This window comes from Myxocyprinus asiaticus, chromosome 36 (assembly GCF_019703515.2).
Source record: "Myxocyprinus asiaticus isolate MX2 ecotype Aquarium Trade chromosome 36, UBuf_Myxa_2, whole genome shotgun sequence".
NCBI lineage: Eukaryota > Metazoa > Chordata > Actinopteri > Cypriniformes > Catostomidae > Myxocyprinus > Myxocyprinus asiaticus.
This window is the reverse complement of record NC_059379.1, coordinates 23,731,113-23,741,668: the sequence shown is the minus strand read 5'-3', so window position 1 is coordinate 23,741,668 and position 10,556 is coordinate 23,731,113. Positions and strand designations below refer to the sequence as shown.

At 36.2% G+C, this 10,556-nt stretch overlaps 1 pseudogene; it reads left to right on the top strand.

Moving 5' to 3' along the window:
* The first annotated feature begins 2,816 nt into the window (after nt 1-2,816).
* Nucleotides 2,817-10,309, top strand: LOC127426831 (neuralized-like protein 2; annotated as a pseudogene).
* The last annotated feature ends 247 nt before the right edge of the window (nt 10,310-10,556 follow it).

Here is a 10,556-nt window from a genome sequence, read left to right as displayed (position 1 = left end):
GAAAAAGACAATGCAACTATTTTGCCTCCAAGATATATAGAAAACAGTCATTTTGGTTTAACTTCCATCAGCGGTTTTAAAGGTATAGTGCACCCCAAAATGATTTGCTCACCCTCTTGTTGTTCCAAACACAAATTGAGATGTTAGGCAGTATTGTAGTCTCAGTCACCATTCACTTTCATTGTATGGAAAAAATGCTGGAATTAAAGTGAATGGTGACTGAGGCTAACATTCTGCCTAACAGCTTGTCTGTGTTCCTCAGAAGAAAAAGTCATATGGGTTTGGAACAGCAGTAACTGCTGACAGAACTCTCATTTTTGGGTGGACTGACCCTTTAAGAGCATTACAGAGCATTATTACAATAATGAAGATCCTTTCATTGGCAATGCTCACTTTAGACAAGCATTGACTAAATCATTTTTGTCATGACATTCTAACTTTTCTCCCTAAAGGTATATCCCTTGAATAGTGGAGTCTGTAAATGTTACATAATGCATAAGCAGGGTTTTGCTGATCACAATCTGCCTATTTGGAAATTCATAAAAAGGCACTAACACTCTATTGCTAAATTAGGATTTAAGAAAGACCAAGACTTTGTGCCTTGTAATATCCTATACTGTACAGTATTTGTGGAAGGCAAACTACTGGTGCAAGAATGATAATGCTGAATATTTGCATTTTCAGTATAATGGTAAATTTCAGCATTCTCTATTTCCCTTTATGTGCTGAAAATATTTGTTGCCCGTAAAATTATTTGTATTCTTTTTTCCACTCAGAAAAAAATCTGAAACAAGCCAAGGGGCACTTTTTATTGCTCAGGATAATTATCATTGTTCATGTTCATTGACTGTGTCTAGCGCTACTTAAAAGAGTTGAAGTAATAAATCAATGTTTGAAACAAACAGAACTCATTTCTATTTTGTTATATCCAATAATTGTAATGCATTTCCATTTGGACTGTAACACCCTAGTGTAATATAAAGTACATCTTAAAATGAAACCACAGTGAGGGACTCAACAATATCTCTGAGTCAGAGAAAAGGGGACATTTCTAGACTGCACTGACTGAATTAAATCCAAAAAGCTTCCACTCTCTTTCTAGGTCAAGTAAGGCATTTAAAAGTAAGTTAAAGACTACCAACTGTGATTATGAAACTCTGTGACACCAATTCTCAAGCAACTGGCAAACTCTCTTTAAACACTACTCCATTCAAAAAGGACTAATGAAATAATAAATGAACAAACATACTGTTCAAGGGCACATCTACAGAAACTATGTGTCATGTCGGTCCTCCTGAGTTTAATCTAATCCTACTGAAATCATCTTGTGACAACTGTCAACGACGCAACCTGTAATGCCGCATAGGCTTTGCCTTCTACTAGAATCATCACTATAAACAGTGTGCGTATACCATAATCTGGTATCTAGTGGGATGAAATATGAGTGGCAGACCATGAAACAGGATGGTTTCAAAGCCTGTTGAGTGATATCTGCAGGGTCACCAACTGTCAAATAAGGATGTACAACATGATCAAAATGAGAAATCTTCTCAAAATCAAGTTTAATACTCACTTGTCAATTTCTTAGAAATATAAGCTTTGTGTCCAAATTCATAAACTTTTGAAAAAACTTTTATGGCATTTTCTACAAAAATAAAAATACAAATGGATTTAAAGACACTAAACATGCCATGTTGTGTAACCATCAAGTAAAAGGCTTCCTTGCACCTTGAATACATGAGACTGTACAAACTTAATAATTAATTTCAAAATTTTCAAGGTATAAAATAACTTTTACAAATATCAAAAAATTTTGAGTCAGAAATATCAAGAAGTCTTTTAAAACTTCACACTCAGTCTTGAGGGTCTAAATAAGGGTTCTTCTCTGATTTGTCAACATGAACAACAAAATGGGTACCAACATGTCAGTTATACCACATGACTTCAATATGGTGCACCAAAGTTTTAAATTTTAAAACACTTATTTTTTTTTTATTATTATTATTTTTTTTTTTTTTTTAAGAAATATTCATAAAAGATTATTCTACACTACCCATGCCAACATTTCTTTTTTTCAAGAATGTCAGCTTTTGTTGTGACTGGCTTTTTTTTTTTTTTTTTTGTCTCTGGACGGTTAAACAACATGACATTTCTTTACTTTAAGCCCCAGAAAAAAATATCAAAATGACTTGGAACTCAGAAATTGAAAATATGGTTATAATAGAAGAGATGTATTCAAGTGCCAGTTTTGTGTAAACTGCATTTTTATGCATTTTGTTTTTTTTTTTTTTTTTTTTTTGATCATTTAATATCTGGGGAAAACATGAGCATCACTGACTTGCATGCTGAAGGCTTTGAATAATCTGTTCTGTACAACTATGTTTGGATGAATGACAGTACAATATATCTTGTTGGACAGCAACAATAACCTAATAATTAAGAATTAAAACAATGTACAACATGGATGAACTGATTTAGTGTAATTTACATCTATCTTAAAAATTGCCATTGGAAGTTTTTTGCTGTTATTGTAAATACGAAAAACTGCATTAAAATATGCTTTTAAAATAACAAATAATGTTTTTGTATTTATATATATATATATATATATATATATATATATATATATATATATACATTAATGCGATTTCGATTTTAACAATGTTATTTATATTTATGTTAATTATATGATATTTCTATATACATCAGCCGATCTGTGATAGCTAACATTTTTAGCCCATGCATATTAACAGCACTGCTAAATGTCATATGAAGTAAGCTTTGAAGTCAATACAATCTGTTTCAGATGGATTATTATGCCCTTCAGAGACAAGGAAGTGATGTATCGAGATAAAGGTATGTAAGGGGGTTCGGTGGAAAAGAGGAGGCGAGAACCGGCTTGACAACTTAAATAATAATTTAATAAACAACTTAAACAAAACACACAACTATAAACACACAGTACAGCTGTCTGTAATTCTCTCTCTCGAACTGTCGTCCCCCGGCCGCCTTTATCCTTCGCGCGCCCCATCAGGCTGATTGGGGACCGGGTGTGTCTCATTCCAGCCCGGCCCCGCCCTCCTCGGCTCTACAAGGTATTACTCATTTTAATTCGTTGCAGCGAATTAAACCCAGTCGAAGAAAAATTGTTTCACGCAGTATGTAACATGATAGGCTACACAGTAAAGAAGCTTTTAAACAATTTCAGAAGAATCAACTCACCTATTTTCTCCACCATGGGAAATATCTCCTCCTGATCTCCTCACAATATCAGCTCTCAGGCATCTTTTTGCGTTCGGTCCTATCAGTGATGAGTCGCAGTTCTGTGAATCATTTCCAGAGACGAGACTGATGACACTTCCTTAAAACGTCTTGAATGAATCATGAGTCTGAAAACAGCTTGCTCTCAGACTTTATGATTTATGATATAATTAAAGAGTTATAGCGCGAGCCTATGGCATTCATTATGCATCTAGAGCTGTGCAGATGTGCACGTGCCAGTCAGTAAATCCGGATTCGTATTTTGAATTATTACTACATTTCAGGCGTACATCTGAACCTGTATTAAACCTTAGAAACTCCTCCCCCTCGCAGACTCCATCCACATGTGATTTGGCGAACAGCAGCTCCTCAATCTGATTATAGAGAGCATGGCTGCAGTCCACTTTAATCCCGAACTCTGCATCAACATACACTCACTCATGAAGACATAACAGAACATGCTGATCATGACCCAAAACATGTCCTGAATTTGCTATATTGAATCTGACATAAAAAATGCAAAACAGTTCAAACTGAAACGAAAGATTATTGTTAATTTAGATCAAATCAAACATTACATTTAAAAGCAAGCTCTAATCCCACATTGCTGCCTGTCTCTGCACTAATATTTCACCCTCTCAGACTGTGCTAAGAAAGTGGGGTAAGAGAGGACAATTACATCACCCTATAAAGCTTTGTGTAGCTCTCTTCTCAGATCTTGGTCCCAGCTGAACTGTTACTGTTTTAGGTCTATTGTTTCACCGTAAATTGATTTTGCCTTATTGTTATCATAACTTAAAATGTAGTATTAGAATAACTGTACTGGATTGATCTTGTTGAGATAACTCAATTATCCAAGTTTTTGTTGGCTGAACTTGTGATATCAAACTTAGAAAAACTATTCAGTTGAACTCCAAAATATAAGTCAAGAGAACACACATCACGTTCACATATTCGGATTCCCAGCATGCACCGCAGCATGAATACGTTGTACAAGTTGCAGTCTTATGAACCTATTTTTCATTGTTTTAGTGTTTTCTGCTATAATTCCTGCTGTTGGTTGTTGTTTTTGTTTTCTCTTTCAGTTATTTGTCATGTAGCCATAATTCAGAGCTCATTTTTTACTTAATTATGTGTTTGTTGAGTGTCACCATCTTTGTGATTTGCATGTAAAGTGTTGAATCCCATGTGTTGTCTACTTTATCGCCATTTTGATATTTTAATATGAGTGTGACAGTAGGTGTTGGTCTCTTATCAGTAACTGACCATTAGTTGTTGCGTTGGGTCAAGTATCTTCAAATGGCAGTTTAAGGCATCTCTGATGTTGAGATAGCACAGCTACTAGCTACTGCTATGGTATCCAATTAACTTAATATAAAATTTCTGTGAATTTAAGTATTCAATTTGAATTTAATTAGGTTTAAGTTGATTGAACTAAGAAAGTTAAGTTTATTTAAAGCTACACTATGTAACTTTTTTTGTTAAAAAATAAAATGTTATTAATGAGAGAATGCAACAAAAATCCATCTTCCAAACCATCTCTTCACTCAAAAACACTTTGATAAATCTATAATAATGATTTATAATTTTAGAGCTGTCGGGAGGGATTTCGCAGGAAATTGCATACATACGCCATTCGCCCGTGCATGTTCACGTCATATCCGTACACAGAGAAAATAAACTCTGGTTACTGTAGCGCGTGTGGGAGTAGCGTGAAGCTCAAAGTTTGTTGTCACAACGAATGAGAAAAATTGACTATGGATCATTCAAAACGGCAAACCTCTGGAAAATCGCCGGTTATAAAAACAAAGAAACCCCGAACAGAGAAGAGTCTACAAGCAAAAAGGGAAAGCAACAGAGTCCGTAATAAAACCCGAATCAACATCGGCTTGGCTTTTCAGAGGTGGCGACAACTCAGAGATCTGAAAGGATTTTAAAGCGACCCAGAGATGGCTTTTTTCTTACTCAACAGGTAAGATATTTTATTAATATGGTTTATGTGTAGTTGTGTAATCACACACATACACATGTCTGTGTGTTTGTAGTGAAATACAATAATTATACTGTAATCGGTGCAGAACTTTTCACTTGCGAGCACACGTGTGTATTTTTCTTTATAATGGCAATAATTTATATAAATAAATCCTTTAGTCCTAGGCTTGACAAGGACATGTGAGTCTTGAAATGATGTTGACCACTGGTTGGTAACAATGACAAGCTATAAATTAGTTTCTACTATGGGCTATTTGGCCAGAATATCCTGCAGTTATAAAAACTTTACAACGGTTGACCTGATCAGACTAGCAATTGTTATATCTAATGTTAACGAATGTTGCCTAACTTTTGTAAAGTCATTTATTTCAAAACATCAATGTTTCCAATAAGTCAAAATAACTGCATAAGATATGACACTTACCTGCTCAGATGACATGTTTTCGGATATCCATCTTTTCCTTTCTTTTGTTATTTATTTGTCCATTTGCTCTGATAAGATGTCCTGTATCCATGTGCCTCGAACCACATTCATCCGCACAGAGGAGCAGAGCCAAAGCACAACTTGCATCATTACCAAAACAATGTTCTTCTGCAAGACTCATGCAGTTTTATTTTTTAACCGCTATAGGGCCAAAAGTTACATAGTGTAGCTTTAAAGACAGTATGTTTATTTAACAAGTTATTAATTCAAGTCAAATGTATCCTTAGTTAAAACAAAGTTGAAAGTTGACAACTTAAAATGTTGCAGCACAAATGTTTACTTTTTTGTTAGTTCAATTAATGTATTGGCTGAAGGAGACATTTAGCGTTTAATGAACAACCAAAGCCAAGTTGGCTTAAGTACTATGGATAATTACATTTGTTGAGAGAACTCAAAAATCGCAATGTATCACGTTGCCTTAATTTTTTTTACTTTTCTCCTTTTTGCACTGTAAAGCAAACATTTTTGTTGTGTGAGGTACTTCAGTAAAAAGTTGAGAAAAGCCTAAAATGTCTTGCAGCCTGTTGTCATGTTATTTTGAGCTTTCTCAATAATTTATTTTTTACAGTGCAGGGGCGGAGCTAGGGGGTGGCCAGGGGTGGCCGTGGCCATTGCCGTTTTGGTCATTTTTTGTCTTGGGCACAATTTAGGATTTTCTACACCAACAACCACCATTGTACCATGCTGGTGGACCAGCTCACAAAACATAATATAAGCTGGTGACCAGCAATGCTGGGATTTTTATCCGGGTACTTGAAATGTCAAGTTTTAGGCTCATTACCCAAATACCTAAGTTCTTTGAACTTATTTTTCTTAAAATTCCATAGACTAATAACTCAAACAGTTGAGTACAAAATTGAGGCTATGGGGAATACCCACAATTCCTGGCACTTGAATAATTCAATTATGTTTCCTTCATCAAAAGGAACTTATGGGGGCATTTAAATAGTTGTTATTAAGAATTTATAGAGGTTTTTATCTCTTTTGTAATATTATTATGTTGTTTTGTTGCAAATAGTTGTTTCATGTGATGTCACCATTAGTGTGATCTGTGTCTCCTTTGGTCAAGTTGGACCCTGTTGCCACAATCTCAGGTTTTCTTGTGCATGTTAAGCTGAAGTATAGGCATATATACATTTCTCTGAAGAAATAAGTTCATGTAATGACTGACATAGAATCTCTTATAATCTTCATTATTTAAGATGTGTTATTGTATGACTAAAAATTAAAAACATTTAAATAGCAAATCTGAATTAAGTCTACTTGAATCTAGTTACCTTAACTTAATTTGTTAAGTTCATTCTAAATGAACACCAAGTTAAGTGAACTTAAGTCATTTTGGAGACGCCATTTCTCAATTCAATTCAGGGAACTAGTTTACTCAGTTAATTGAGTAGAGTGAACTTATTAGTGTTTTCAGTGTGGTAACATCTATTAACTAGATTTTATTCAAGTCAAATACATTATATAACATCACTGAATAAACTGAATTAATACATCATGTTACACCACCAAAATTAATTTTAGGGGTTAGATCTGGTAGAATTAGATCTTTAAGTACAATCACAGGTTACCACTTTTGACAGTTTAATGTGAATAGAGAATTCCCACTGAGCAGTTAAACAGTTCTGAATTGGAAGCTAAAACTCCTCCCAGTCATAATTCTCCACGAAGCATATCTTGTTGTCTATTTTAAACTGCCAATGACAAATGCTGGAGGTCAAAAATAGACAGCCCATCAAACTTCAACAAGCTAAAATGGTACCAGTATTGCAGAGGTGTCTGAAAACAAGGTTCTACAAGGACTATCCCCACAGAAGAGGACATTCAACAGTGAGGATAATGCAAACATTCAGGTTTCACTCACATGAGTGAGTGACTGATTTTATCCTTAGACATTTGTTTTATAGGCTACTAAAACATTCAAGTTTCACTGATTACAAAGTTACTGCTCTTCTTTTATTTTACTTGTTGAAACTGTGAAAAATACAACAGTTTGGGTCAGTTTATAGAGTTTCACTCCATGCACCAGTTCATTGTGCAAATGTGAGACTAGACCCCTCAAGAACTCAGGCCACCAGAGTAGAAAGTTTTGCAAATGGCATCTGCTTTAGTAAAGATCCCTTAAGCCCTGGAGAGAACTTCCTAGTGGAGATTGAAGAGAAAGAACTGGGCTGGTGTGGTCATTTAAGGATTGGACTAACTGCCCATGATCCTCAGACACTAGAAACTGTGCCAGAATTCTGTCTGCCCGATCTTGTGGAAATGGGGGACAGATGGGTATTTGCAATAACAAGAAACCACAATAAAGTCACCGAGGATGGAGAAGGAGAGGTAGCAGATGTAGAACAGCCAAATGTGGGTGATGAGGATGGAAACAAACCTAAAACATTTTTCACAGACACTCATCTTTATATAGAAAATGTGTGCATACCCAGAGACAATCTGGTATGCCGCAGTCGACCCGGGAGGTACAGTCACATCCTGGATGATCTGTATAAAACAAATGCTCTTCCCCCCACAGTCGCAGAGGGGTTGTCTTTGAACCTAAGGGGCAAGGCTATGCCGACATGCACATTATCATCAATGGTGAAGACATGGGAGCCTCAGCCAGGAGGATCCCCACGAATAAGCCCTTGTATGCCATTGTGGATGTATTTGCATCTACTAAATGTGTCCGAATTGTCCAGGTGGAATATGGTTATAAGTTTTATCAACTTGTTAAGTGGATAGTTCACCCAAAAATTACATTTCAGTCATTATTTACTCACCCTCATGTTGTTCCAAACCCAAATGAGGTTCTTTCTTCTGTGGAATTATTTTAACAGTCAATTTATTTGCAGTACATTTCATATCAAATCATTCCTTTTCTGTTAATCAAAAATTTCCTGTTCTTCATTTATTGACAAAAGTTATAGAATGTGAATACATTATTTCACAGCTTCTGTAGTTTATATCTATAAGATATATCAAACACCACAAAAACCTATTAGTACAATAAACGTCACATTTATTTTGTGGAGTGAATTAATATAACTCTAGATGATGTTTCTCTGATGTCATTCAGATTTATTCACTGATTTCTTCAGTGACATTTTTTGTAAATCACCCTTTAACTAGTGGCTGGTAACAAATGAACGTCTTGTATGTGTTTTAAGTGAGTCACTACACCATTGATAAAGCATAGAGTCAATCACAACCGAAACAAGTCTAATTATACTTTATTAAAATTTGCATGTCTAGGGGGCCTGGGTAGCTCAGCGAGTAAAGACATTGACTATCACCCCTGGAGTCGCGAGTTCAAATCCAGGTTGTGCTGAGTGACTCCAGTCAGGTCTCCTAAGCAACCAAATTGGCCTGGTTGCTAGGGAGGGTAGAGTCACATGGGGTAACCTTGGGCATTCCAAACTGGGGAGAAAAGGTGAGAAAATCACACACAAAAAACTAAAAAAAAATGTGTGTGTCTATAAATCTACTAAGAGAATTCAGCAGAATGTTTAAGCGTCATAAGTGTCATTGTCAGCAGACATTTCACCCTGCAGATCTTGCCTGGCTGCCCACTAAAGCTAAGCAGGTTTGAGCCTGGCCAGTACCTGGATGGGAGTCTTCCTGGGGAAAACTAAGGTTGCTGCTGGAATTGCTATTAGGGAGGCCAGCAGGGGGGGTGCTCACCCTGCGGTCTGTGTGTTTCCTAATGCCCCAGTATAGTGACGGGGACTCTATACTGTACTATAGTATATACTATATAGATACCTATACTGTCTTTCGGATGAGACGTTAAACCGAGGTCCTGACTCTCTGTGATCATTACAAATCCCAGGGCACTTCTCGTAAAGAGAAGGGGTATAACCCCGGTGTCCTGGCCTAAATTCCCTCCATTGGCCCTTATCTATCATGGCCTCCTAATAATCCCCATCCCTGAATTGGCTACATCACACTACTCTCCTCTCCAACAATAGCTAGTGTGTGGTGGGTGTTCTGGCACACCATGGCTGCTGTTGCATCATCCAGGTGGATGCTGCACACTGGTGGTGGTTAAGGAGATTCCCCCTATACTATGTAAAGAGCTTTGAGTGCCTAGAAATCGCTATATAAATGTAAGGAATCATCATAAGCAATTTCCCCACAAATGACAACAAAGCATAGCTATCATTTTGTTAACTGCTGTGCATGGCTACACCCCTAAATTGGCTCTAGCAATACCTACATAAGGCAGAATGTTAGCCTCAGTTACCATTCTCCTATAAGATACAATGAAAGTTAATGGTGACTCAGGTTAACATTCTGTCTACATCTCCTTTTGTGTTCCACGGATGAGAGGATCACATAGAGTGGTGTGTGATGACAGAATTTTCATTTTTAGGTGAACTTTTCCTTTAATATCTTTATGATTTGATTTTATGACTGAATTGAGACAGACATGTAATCATTCCTCTTTTCTGTCCTTCTTTTCGAATTGCTTCATTGCAGACACTCTGCCAAAAGACAATTCAGAAACACATCATTCATAGAATGGCTTTGGACTGGTTGGAATTTCCAGAGTTACTTAAACATTATTGCAAATATGAGTAAGCAAAACCTGTTAGAAATCAGGGTAGATAAAAACAGAATCATTAGAATGTTTTTTTATTGTTGTTGTTGTTGTTGTTGTTGTTGTTGTTGTTTTCAACGTAAACCACCAAAAACCTGAAAAACTCTTCCTGCCAAGACACTCTTCCACTGATCCATTTAAAAAATGTTTTCTTCAAGCTCAAGCTTTGTGGATGCAAATTATTACACCTAGAACAACAGGAGTAGCCTAATAACATAGTAGTTTAAT